Genomic DNA, 11,855 nt, shown 5'->3' on the forward strand with positions numbered 1-11,855 from the left:
GGAAGTATCCAGTAACAAACGTGTCCGCATTATCCCACACAAATCAACACTCCACTTTAAAAAAACAAACAAAACAAAAAACAATTGGGGGATTAAAACTATTAAACAACTATCAATTTTGTTAAAATTATTCAGATTGTTGCTTTTAGTAAAATCCTGTGTGCCCTATGGTCCGAAAAATACGGGATTTAGTAGTTATACACAAATACATATACATATACACCAAATATGCATACATTTTCGCACACATCATTATTATTTTTTTACAATAAAAAACAGTTGGGGGAATTAAAAACATTAAACTTATCAATTTTGTTAATATTATTGCTTTTAATAATTGAGAGAGTATCCAGTAACAAACGTGTCCGCATTGTCCCACACAAATCAACACTCCACTTTTTTAAATAATTGTAAAACATCATCTATGCAACTTTTTGACCAAAGAACCACCATTACATGTTATGTAGACCACAAGGTAGTGTTTTAAATGTAGAAAAAAAAAGACTCCTTTAATGCGCCTTATGCCCTATGGTCTGAAAAATACGGTTTTTAATAGTTGTACACAAATATATATACATATACACACAAATATGCATATATTTTCACACACATAATTTTTTTTTTTTTTTACAATAAAAAACAATTGGGGGATTTAAAAACATTATACATTTTGTTATTATTGATATTGTTGCTTTTAAAAATGTAGAAAGTATCCAGTAACAAACGTGTCCGCATTGTCCCACACAAATCAACACTCCACTTAAAAAAAAAAAAAATTGGGGGGATTAAAACTATTAAACAACTATCAATTTTGTTAATATTATTGAGATTGTTGCTTTTAGTAAAATCCGGTGTGCCCTATGGTCCGAAAAATACGGGATTTAGTAGTTATACACAAATATATATATACATGTACACACAAATATGCGTATGGTAAAAAAAAAAAAAAGTATATATATATATATATATATATATATATATATATATACATATATATATATATATATATATATATATACATACACACATATATATATATATATTAAAATATACATATACACACAAATATGCATACATTTTCACACACACAATTTTTTTGTTTTTTTAACAATAAAAACAATTGGGGATTTAAAAACATTATAAATGTTGTTAATATTATTGATATTGTTGCTTTTAAAAATTTAGGAAGTATCCAGTAACAAACGTGTCCGCATTATCCCACACAAATCAACACTCCACTTTAAAAAAACAAACAAAACAAAAAACAATTGGGGGATTAAAACTATTAAACAACTATCAATTTTGTTAAAATTATTCAGATTGTTGCTTTTAGTAAAATCCTGTGTGCCCTATGGTCCGAAAAATACGGGATTTAGTAGTTATACACAAATACATATACATATACACCAAATATGCATACATTTTCGCACACATCATTATTATTTTTTTACAATAAAAAACAGTTGGGGGAATTAAAAACATTAAACTTATCAATTTTGTTAATATTATTGCTTTTAATAATTGAGAGAGTATCCAGTAACAAACGTGTCCGCATTGTCCCACACAAATCAACACTCCACTTTTTTAAATAATTGTAAAACATCATCTATGCAACTTTTTGACCAAAGAACCACCATTACATGTTATGTAGACCACAAGGTAGTGTTTTAAATGTAGAAAAAAAAAGACCCCTTTAATGCGCCTTATGCCCTATGGTCTGAAAAATACGGTTTTTAATAGTTGTACACAAATATATATACATATACACACAAATATGCATATATTTTCACACACATAATTTTTTTTTTTTTTTACAATAAAAAACAATTGGGGGATTTAAAAACATTATACATTTTGTTATTATTGATATTGTTGCTTTTAAAAATGTAGAAAGTATCCAGTAACAAACGTGTCCGCATTGTCCCACACAAATCAACACTCCACTTTAAAAAAAAAAAAATTGGGGGGATTAAAACTATTAAACAACTATCAATTTTGTTAATATTATTGAGATTGTTGCTTTTAGTAAAATCCGGTGTGCCCTATGGTCCGAAAAATACGGGATTTAGTAGTTATACACAAATATATATATACATGTACACACAAATATGCGTATGGTAAAAAAAAAAAAAAGTATATATATATATATATATATATACATATATATATATATATATATATATATATATATATATATATATATATATATATATATATACATACACACATATATATATATATATATTAAAATATACATACACACACAAATATGCATACATTTTCACACACACAATTTTTTTGTTTTTTTAACAATAAAAACAATTGGGGATTTAAAAACATTATAAATGTTGTTAATATTATTGATATTGTTGCTTTTAAAAATTTAGGAAGTATCCAGTAACAAACGTGTCCGCATTATCCCACACAAATCAACACTCCACTTTAAAAAAACAAACAAAACAAAAAACAATTGGGGGATTAAAACTATTAAACAACTATCAATTTTGTTAAAATTATTGAGATTGTTGCTTTTAGTAAAATCCTGTGTGCCCTATGGTCCGAAAAATACGGGATTTAGTAGTTATACACAAATACATATACATATACACCAAATATGCATACATTTTCGCACACATCATTATTATTTTTTTACAATAAAAAACAGTTGGGGGAATTAAAAACATTAAACTTATCAATTTTGTTAATATTATTGCTTTTAATAATTGAGAGAGTATCCAGTAACAAACGTGTCCGCATTGTCCCACACAAATCAACACTCCACTTTTTTAAATAATTGGGGGAATAAAAATATTAAACAATTATCAATTGTGTTAATATTATTGATATTGTTGCTTTTAGTAATTTTTTATTTTCCTTTTTTTTTTAGTATTGTATTTTATTTGTATGTTTTGTCAATTGCTTTGTAAATGTGTATCCTAAGTATGGATACATTGGGATTTGGTTAGGGTGGATCTATTTTAGTGTGAGTTTTCTTAATAAAATTGTAAAAAAAAATAAAAACAGTAAGACAATTTTTATTTTCCCCAAAATAGTCGTACGTCAGCAGCCAAGAGGAAATGTAACCTGTTTTAAAAATGCTTTTTTTAATATCTTTTATATACCAAATAATATATTACTAGAATTGTGTTGAATCGAATCGTCACCCTAAGAATTGGAATTGGAATCGAATCGTGATGTTCCCAAACATTCCCATCTGTAATAAATGTGTAATAATAAACACTGGAAGTTAGAAAAAATGGTAAACTAATGTTAGATTCTACCCGCATTGTTTTGTTGAACAGTCAAAGTCTGGAAGATTCGACAAGTATTTCTTTTTAAAAAATGGTCTCAGGTAAATGTTACAGCGTTGGTCTCACTTCCGCACAAGCATTCGCCGATGGCGTACGATTACCACCAGGAGTGGGTGCCGCTGCAAGGAGGAGCTTCTGAGAGCCCACAAGTCCAATGCTTCAACGAGTCCAAAAGTATTCACAAAGATGGAGGGCAGTCGGAAGAAAAAGGGATGATGAAGACGGAGACGCTTGAGTTGTGGTATTCATGGACGAAGGCAATTTTGTCAGGATGTAGAGTACCAGTGTGAAACTTTGGGCACCCAACGACTTGATCCCATTCCTAGGGCGACGTTTCGATTCAGACCCGATTGTCGATTCCAGGTGATTATTGCAATGTATTATTTGCTATTATATTTATGAGGTAACTGGTAAGAAAAGCTCCTTCTGGTTGCGTGGAAATGGCCAAAAAAACTTTTTTTTCCCCAAATAAATAAATATACACATTATACATATATATATATATATATATATATATGTATGTGTGGGAAAAAAAATCACAAGACTATTTCATCTCTACAGGCCTGTTTCATGAGGGGGGGTACCCTCAATCATCAGGAGATTTTAATGGGAGCATTCGCATAAAAAAATTTCAGTTTGCGTATATGTATGCATATATGTATATGTATGCGTACATGTTTGCGTATATGTATGCATATATGTATATGTATGCATACATGTTTGCGTATATGTATGCATATATGTATATGTTTGCGTATATGTATGCATATATGTACGCGTTTGCGTATGTGTAGCGTATATGTATGCGTTTGCGTATCTGTTTGCGTATATGTATATATTTGCGTACATGTATGCGTATATGTATGTTTGTGTGTATGTGTATATATATATGCGTACATGTATATGTATGCGTATATGTATGTTTGCATATATGTATGTGTATATATATGCATATATGTATGTATATATGTATGCGTATATGTAAGCGTATATGTATGTTTGCGTATGTGTATATGTATGCGTATATGTATATGTTCGCGTATATGTATGCGTATATGTACATGTTTACGTATATGTATGCATATATGTATATGTATGCGTACATGTTTGCGTATATGTATGCATATATGTATATGTATGCGTACATGTTTGCGTATATGTATGCATATATGTATATGTATGCGTACATGTTTGCGTATATGTATGCATATATGTATATGTATGCATACATGTTTGCGTATATGTATGCATATATGTATATGTTTGCGTATATGTATGCATATATGTACGCGTTTGCGTATGTGTAGCGTATATGTATGCGTTTGCATATCTGTTTGCGTATATGTATATATTTGCGTACATGTATGCGTATATGTATGTTTGTGTGTATGTGTATATATGTATGCGTACATGTATATGTATGCGTATATGTATGTTTGCATATATGCATGTGTATATATATGCGTATATGTATGCGTATATGTAAGCGTATATGTATGTTTGCGTATGTGTATATGTATGCGTATATGTATATGTTCGCGTATATGTATGCGTATATGTACATGTTTACGTATATATGTATGCATATATGTATATGTATGCAGACATGTTTGCGCATATGTACGCGTTTGCGTGTATGTATATGTTTGTGTACGTGTATGTTTGCGTATATGTATGTATATATGTATGCGTACATGTAATATGTATGCGTATAGGTATATGTTTGCATATATGTATGTGTATATGTATATGTATGTATATATGTATGCGTACATTTATATGTATATATTTGCATATATGTATGTGTATATGTATGCGTATATGTATGTTTGCGTATGTGTATATGTATGCGTAAATGTATATGTTCGCATATATGTATGCGTATATGTACGTATATTTATATATGTATTTACATATGTATAAATATATGTATGTGTGTGTGTGTATGTATATATATATATATATATATATATATATATATGTGTGTATATATATATATGTATGTGTATGTATATATGTATATATATATATAATGTGTATGTATATATATAATGTGTATGTATATATATATATATATACATACATGTATATATAATGTGTATGTATGTATATATATATATATATATATATATATATATATATGTCTTAATAAGGTTATCCAAAAAATAGTGCTCGATACCGTAGTAGAGCGCAATATATGTATGTGTGGGAAAAAAAAATCACAAGACTATTTCGTCTCTACAGGCCTGTTTCATGAGGGGGGGTACCCTCAATCATCAGGAGATGATGCATACATATATGCATACATATACATGTACGCATACATATACATGTACGCATACATATATACACATACACACAAACATATACATATACGCAAACAGATACGCAAACGCATACATATACTGTACACATACGCAAACGCGTACATATATGCATACATATACGCAAACATGTACGCATACATATATGCATACATATACGCAAACATGTACGCATACATATACATGTATGCATACATATACCCAAACATGTATGCATACATATACATATATGCATACACATACGCAAACATACATATATACGCTTACATATACATATACACATACATATACGCATACATATATACATACATATACGCATATATATACACATACATATATGCAAACATACATATACGCTTACATATACATGTACGCATACATATTTACACATACACGCAAACATACATATACGCAAACATGTACGCATACATATACATATATATGAGGGGCCGTTAGGGACATTATTCAGAATTACCTCTTACATACACTACTGAAATGCTCTCACATAAACAACTGAAATGTTCTTCTTTTATACACACTACTGAAACACTCTTATAAACACTACTGAAATGCTCTTACATACACTACTGAAACACTCTTATAAACACTACTGAAACACTCTTACATACACTACTGAAACACTCTTATAAACACTACTGAAATGCTCTTACATACACTACTGAAACACTCTTGTAAACACTACTGAAATGCTCTTACATACACGACTGAAACACTCTTATAAACACTACTGAAATGCTCTTACATATACTACTGAAACACTCTTATAAACACTACTGAAACATTCTTACATACACTACTGAAACACTCTTATAAACACTACTGAAACATTCTTACATACACTACTGAAACACTCTTATAAACACTACTGAAACATTCTTACATACACTACTGAAACATTCTTACATACACTACTGAAACACTCTTATAAACACTACTGAAACATTCTTACATACACTACTGAAACACTCTCATAAACACTACTGAAATGTTTTTGTCTCACGCACACACACACACCTGGAATTATTTTTCACTAGTATGTATAAACGGATTTCACCTGTGTGTGTGTGTGCTTTTTACACGTCCGTGTGAGAGACAACAATTTCAGTAGTATGTGTGCAAAGATTTCAGTTATGTGTATGAGCGCATCTTACCAGTGTGTATGCAAGCATTTCACCAGTGTGTGTAAGAGCATCTTAGTAGTGTGTGTGAGCGATGTTGCATTCCGGTTCCGGTCACCAATAATCCCCGCCCCTTTTCAGACAAGTTTTCTTTTTTTTTTTAAGCCAAGTTGTTGACAAAATGTCTGCCGACAAGTAGCTTAACCGAGGCGGGAGCTCCACTTCATAATTTGAGGGCTTCAGCGGAGAATATAAGAACACTTTCAATGCAACAAGGGTCGCCCCTGCAGGACGCGGCACCTGAGCGGCCACACAGGTGCCTTTCTCCTCCCGACAGCCAAGCAGCCTGGAGCAAATGTTACCTTGCGAGTTTACACTGCAGCATCATCAGTGCAACGTTTCAGTTCATGGACATCGAAGCAAGAGGAGGAAAAGGTAATTAGACATTATTTATTTCTAAATGATTGTTGAATCCCTCGAAATGTAAGGCGACATATTGTAGTGCGCTACAATGGTAACATGTCGAAATGTGAGTCACGTCGTGGTACGTCAGTAGCTAATCAAATACTAATGATAATGGATTACAATTATTTAGCGTTTTTCTATCGACTTGATAAGGGGTCCCCAAACTACGGCCCGCGGGCCGGTTACGGTCCACCAAAGTCCAACATCTGGTCCGCTGGAAGAAAAAAAAAAGTTGTATTATTATTTTCAATCTGTCTTTTCTAATCCATTTTTTGGTGTCCCCTAGCCGCTCAGGCAAATCATATTGTCTAAAAATGCATTTCCCTGTATGACTTATATTGTCTTGGCTGTTTTCATGTGATCTGATTGTTACATTCTTATTCCAGAGTCACCACACAGCTGCGTGACCATTTCAACAAGGACAGAATAAACAACCTCTGGATTCATGGAACTTCTCTGCACACAAATATATTAATTGGAATATTCAATCAATTTCACATAGGAACATTGTGATTATTATTTTCAACAGTGTGTTGAAAACAACCTTTTTTGGCTCAGAAAGGTTCCTTATGTCTTATTATTCATATGCTTTCAATACTTGTCGGTGTGTAATTCCAGACATAGATGTAAAAATTTTTTCAACAAGTGAAACCACTTGAAAATGATGGCAACTATGGAATAGACATTTTCACTTCAATTCGGCACTTTATTCAGTGAACAACATGTGATATATAAGGTTTGTTAAAATGTTTTCTTCTCTTGTGCAGTGTATTCTGCAAGTTAACATTTTGTAAAAAAAATAAAATAAATATGGAACCTGTTATACAGACAATATGAAGTTGCCCACTTTATTATTGCAAATATCAAAATAACACTGCAATATGTTTGTGCTGTAAACATTTATGTTTCTACCGTTGAGGTTTTTAAGTTATTTTATGTTCTGACGAGTAATGTCATCCAGCCCCCACCATCACACACACTTTGTCAAAATCTCCCCAAACTTGTCCCAAATGTTTGTGCTACACAATTTTTTTGTCTTATGATTATTGTATTTAGGCTAGGTGTAAATATTAACACATTAACTTAAACTATAATTTTAGACAAACAATATATATTGTCTGACTACAAGAAGCATTGAAAAGTATATAAATAATAAGGCATAACAGGGGCGTCACTAGCTTTTAAGGACAGGGGGGGCTTAGCCCCCAGGAGATGCACAGGATGCGAGCGAACGTAGCGCACGAGCAAAACACTTCACAAACGGCTAACAAAGACTTATAAATAATTCATTGTTATTATTATTATTTCATTCGGTTTATTTTCAATCTGTGTTCAGTACAACAAACATGGCTTTGCACAGTGATATTTTGTTTACAGCATCAACAAGAAACAATTACTTGCATGATCCTTCACGATACACTGAAACACAACATAGAGGCTAATGCCACCACTTTAGCTCACAATACAATAATTGTTTGTTCCCAAATATTTTGAAGTTGCACAGATTACATTTTGGGCACATATGTGACTAAAATGGTTGTAAATTAAAGCCCTGGAAATATTACTTAGTTACTTGAATTAAAATAATATCTGGATCGGGTTAATTTGGCTTAAATATAATATATATATATATACATATATATATATATATATATATATATATATATATATTTTGGCAAGCCGTTAAGGAAATTAAATATATATGGAAGTCTGAATAGAAATGAGAAAGGTTTATATGTACTGTAAATAAGAAAGACTTAGAGTCCGTCTGCTGATCTGAAAAAGAGCCAAAGCTGTCAAAGAGTTGAGGGATCATCTTCAAAGTGCAATGCTGAAACAAATAATGCAAACAATAAAATGTAACTTCCAGGGCTTGAGATTAACGTAGTCCCGGGGACGGTAAAAAAAATGCACGTGACGAAATGAAATGCTCCCCGGGACAATGGCTTTTAACCATTGTTTTTCTTTTTCTTTTTATGTATTTATTAATTTTACATTTGATATTAAATGTCTTGGTTTTTCCTCCCTCTGAAAATATAATACAATAAAACAAATATATTTAATGTTTTTTTCATTATTTTAACATTAGGATAATGTATATTACTTTATATAGACTCTACCAGAAACACAAAACTTAAAAACTAAATTATTTACAATTGCAGACACAAGGTTTCGTGCAGCTTCACTCATTGTAAAGGAAGACGGAAGTCCACGCAGGAGAAAAATGACTACAAAGATGGTGTCTGGGTTTTTCTTAAATATATATATATATATATATATATATATATATGCAAGGTCGCAAAGAAAATGCGGACTGGATTTTGAGTGATGTGGGCATTTTCTATATGAACAAGTGGAATGGATTGGATACCGACGCACTAAAGGAGCTCTCTACCTTACGCTATGAAGTGAGGGGAAACTAATGACAGGTTATATAATTATTTATTTAAACTCATATTCGGGCCACTTTATAATGAATATGTCGGCATGTATTTGTAAAAAAAAAAAAAAAAAACATTGTCCCCAAATTATTTAGGGGGGCTTAAGAATATTTTAGGGGGGCTTGAGCCCCCCTAAAACAGGCATAACAACGCCAATGAGGCATAAGGAACATTTTTGAGCAAAAAAAAAGGATATTTAATATGTTTATGTGAAATTGATTGAATATTCCAATTAATATATTTGTGTGCAAAGAAATTCCATGAATCCAGAGGTTGTTTATTCTGTCCTTGTTGAAATGGTCACGCAGCTGTGTGGTGACTCTGGAATAAGAATGTAACAATCAGATCACATGAAAACAGCCAAGACAATATAAGTCATACAGGGAAATGCATTTTTAGACAATATGATTTGCCTGAGCGGCTAGGGGACACCAAAAAATGGATTAGAAAAGACAGATTGAAAACAATAATACAACTTTTTTCTTCCTTCCAGCGGACCAGATGTTGGACTTTGGTGGACCGTAACCGGCCCGCGGGCCGTAGTTTGGGGACCCCTTATCAAGTCGATAGAAAAACGCTAAATAATTGTAATCCATTATCATTAGTATTTGATTAGCTACTGACGTACCACGACGTGACTCACATTTCGACATGTTACCATTGTAGCGCACTACAATATGTCGCCTTACATTTCGAGGGATTCAACAATCATTTAGAAATAAATAATGTCTAATTACCTTTTCCTCCTCTTGCTTCGATGTCCATGAACTGAAACGTTGCACTGATGATGCTGCAGTGTAAACTCGCAAGGTAACATTTGCTCCAGGCTGCTTGGCTGTCGGGAGGAGAAAGGCACCTGTGTGGCCGCTCAGGTGCCGCGTCCTGCAGGGGCGACCCTTGTTGCATTGAAAGTGTTCTTATATTCTCCGCTGAAGCCCTCAAATTACGGTATGAAGTGGAGCTCCCGCCTCGGTTAAGCTACTTGTCGGCAGACATTTTGTCAACAACTTGGCTTAAAAAAAAAAAAAAAAACTTGTCTGAAAAGGGGCGGGGATTATTGGTGACCGGAACCGGAATGCAACATAGCTCACACACACTACTAAGATGCTCTTACACACACTGGTGAAATGCTTGCATACACACTGGTAAGATGCGCTCATACACATAACTGAAATCTTTGCACACATACTACTGAAATTGTTGTCTCTCACACGGACGTGTAAAAAGCACACACACACACAGGTGAAATCCGTTTATACATACTAGTGAAAAATAATTCCAGGTGTGTGTGTGTGCGTGAGACAAAAACATTTCAGTAGTGTTTACAAGAGTGTTTCAGTAGTGTATGTAAGAATGTTTCAGTAGTGTTTATAAGAGTGTTTCAGTAGTGTATGTAAGAATGTTTCAGTAGTGTTTATAAGAGTGTTTCAGTAGTGTATGTAAGAATGTTTCAGTAGTGTTTATAAGAGTGTTTCAGTAGTATATGTAAGAGCATTTCAGTAGTGTTTATAAGAGTGTTTCAGTCGTGTATGTAAGAGCATTTCAGTAGTGTTTATAAGTGTTTCAGTAGTGTATGTAAGAACATTTCAGTAGTGTTTATAAGAGTGTTTCAGTAGTGTATGTAAGAGCATTTCAGTAGTGTTTATAAGAGTGTTTCAGTAGTGTATGTAAGAGCATTTCAGTAGTGTTTATAAGAGTGTTTCAGTAGTATTTATAAGAGCATTTCAGTAGTGTATGTAAGAGCATTTCAGTAGTGTTTATAAGAGTGTTTCAGTAGTGTGTATAAAAGAAGAACATTTCAGTTGTTTATGTGAGAGCATTTCAGTAGTGTATGTAAGAGCATTTCAGTAGTGTTTATAAGAGTGTTTCAGTAGTGTGTATAAAAGAAAAAGATTTCAGTTGTTTATGTGAGAGCATTTCAGTAGTGTATGTAAGAGGTAATTCTGAATAATGTCCCTAACGGCCCCTCATACATATATGCATACATATACGTAAACATTTATGCATACATATACGCATACGCAAACATACATATACATATATGCAAACATATACATATACGCATACATGTATGCATTAGGGCTGCAACAACTAATCGATTAAATCGATTAAAATCGATTATCAAAATAGTTGGCGATTAATTTAGTCATTGATTCGTTGGAACTATGCTATGCG

This window comes from Nerophis lumbriciformis, linkage group LG03, assembly GCF_033978685.3.
Source record: "Nerophis lumbriciformis linkage group LG03, RoL_Nlum_v2.1, whole genome shotgun sequence".
NCBI classification, from domain to species: domain Eukaryota; kingdom Metazoa; phylum Chordata; class Actinopteri; order Syngnathiformes; family Syngnathidae; genus Nerophis; species Nerophis lumbriciformis.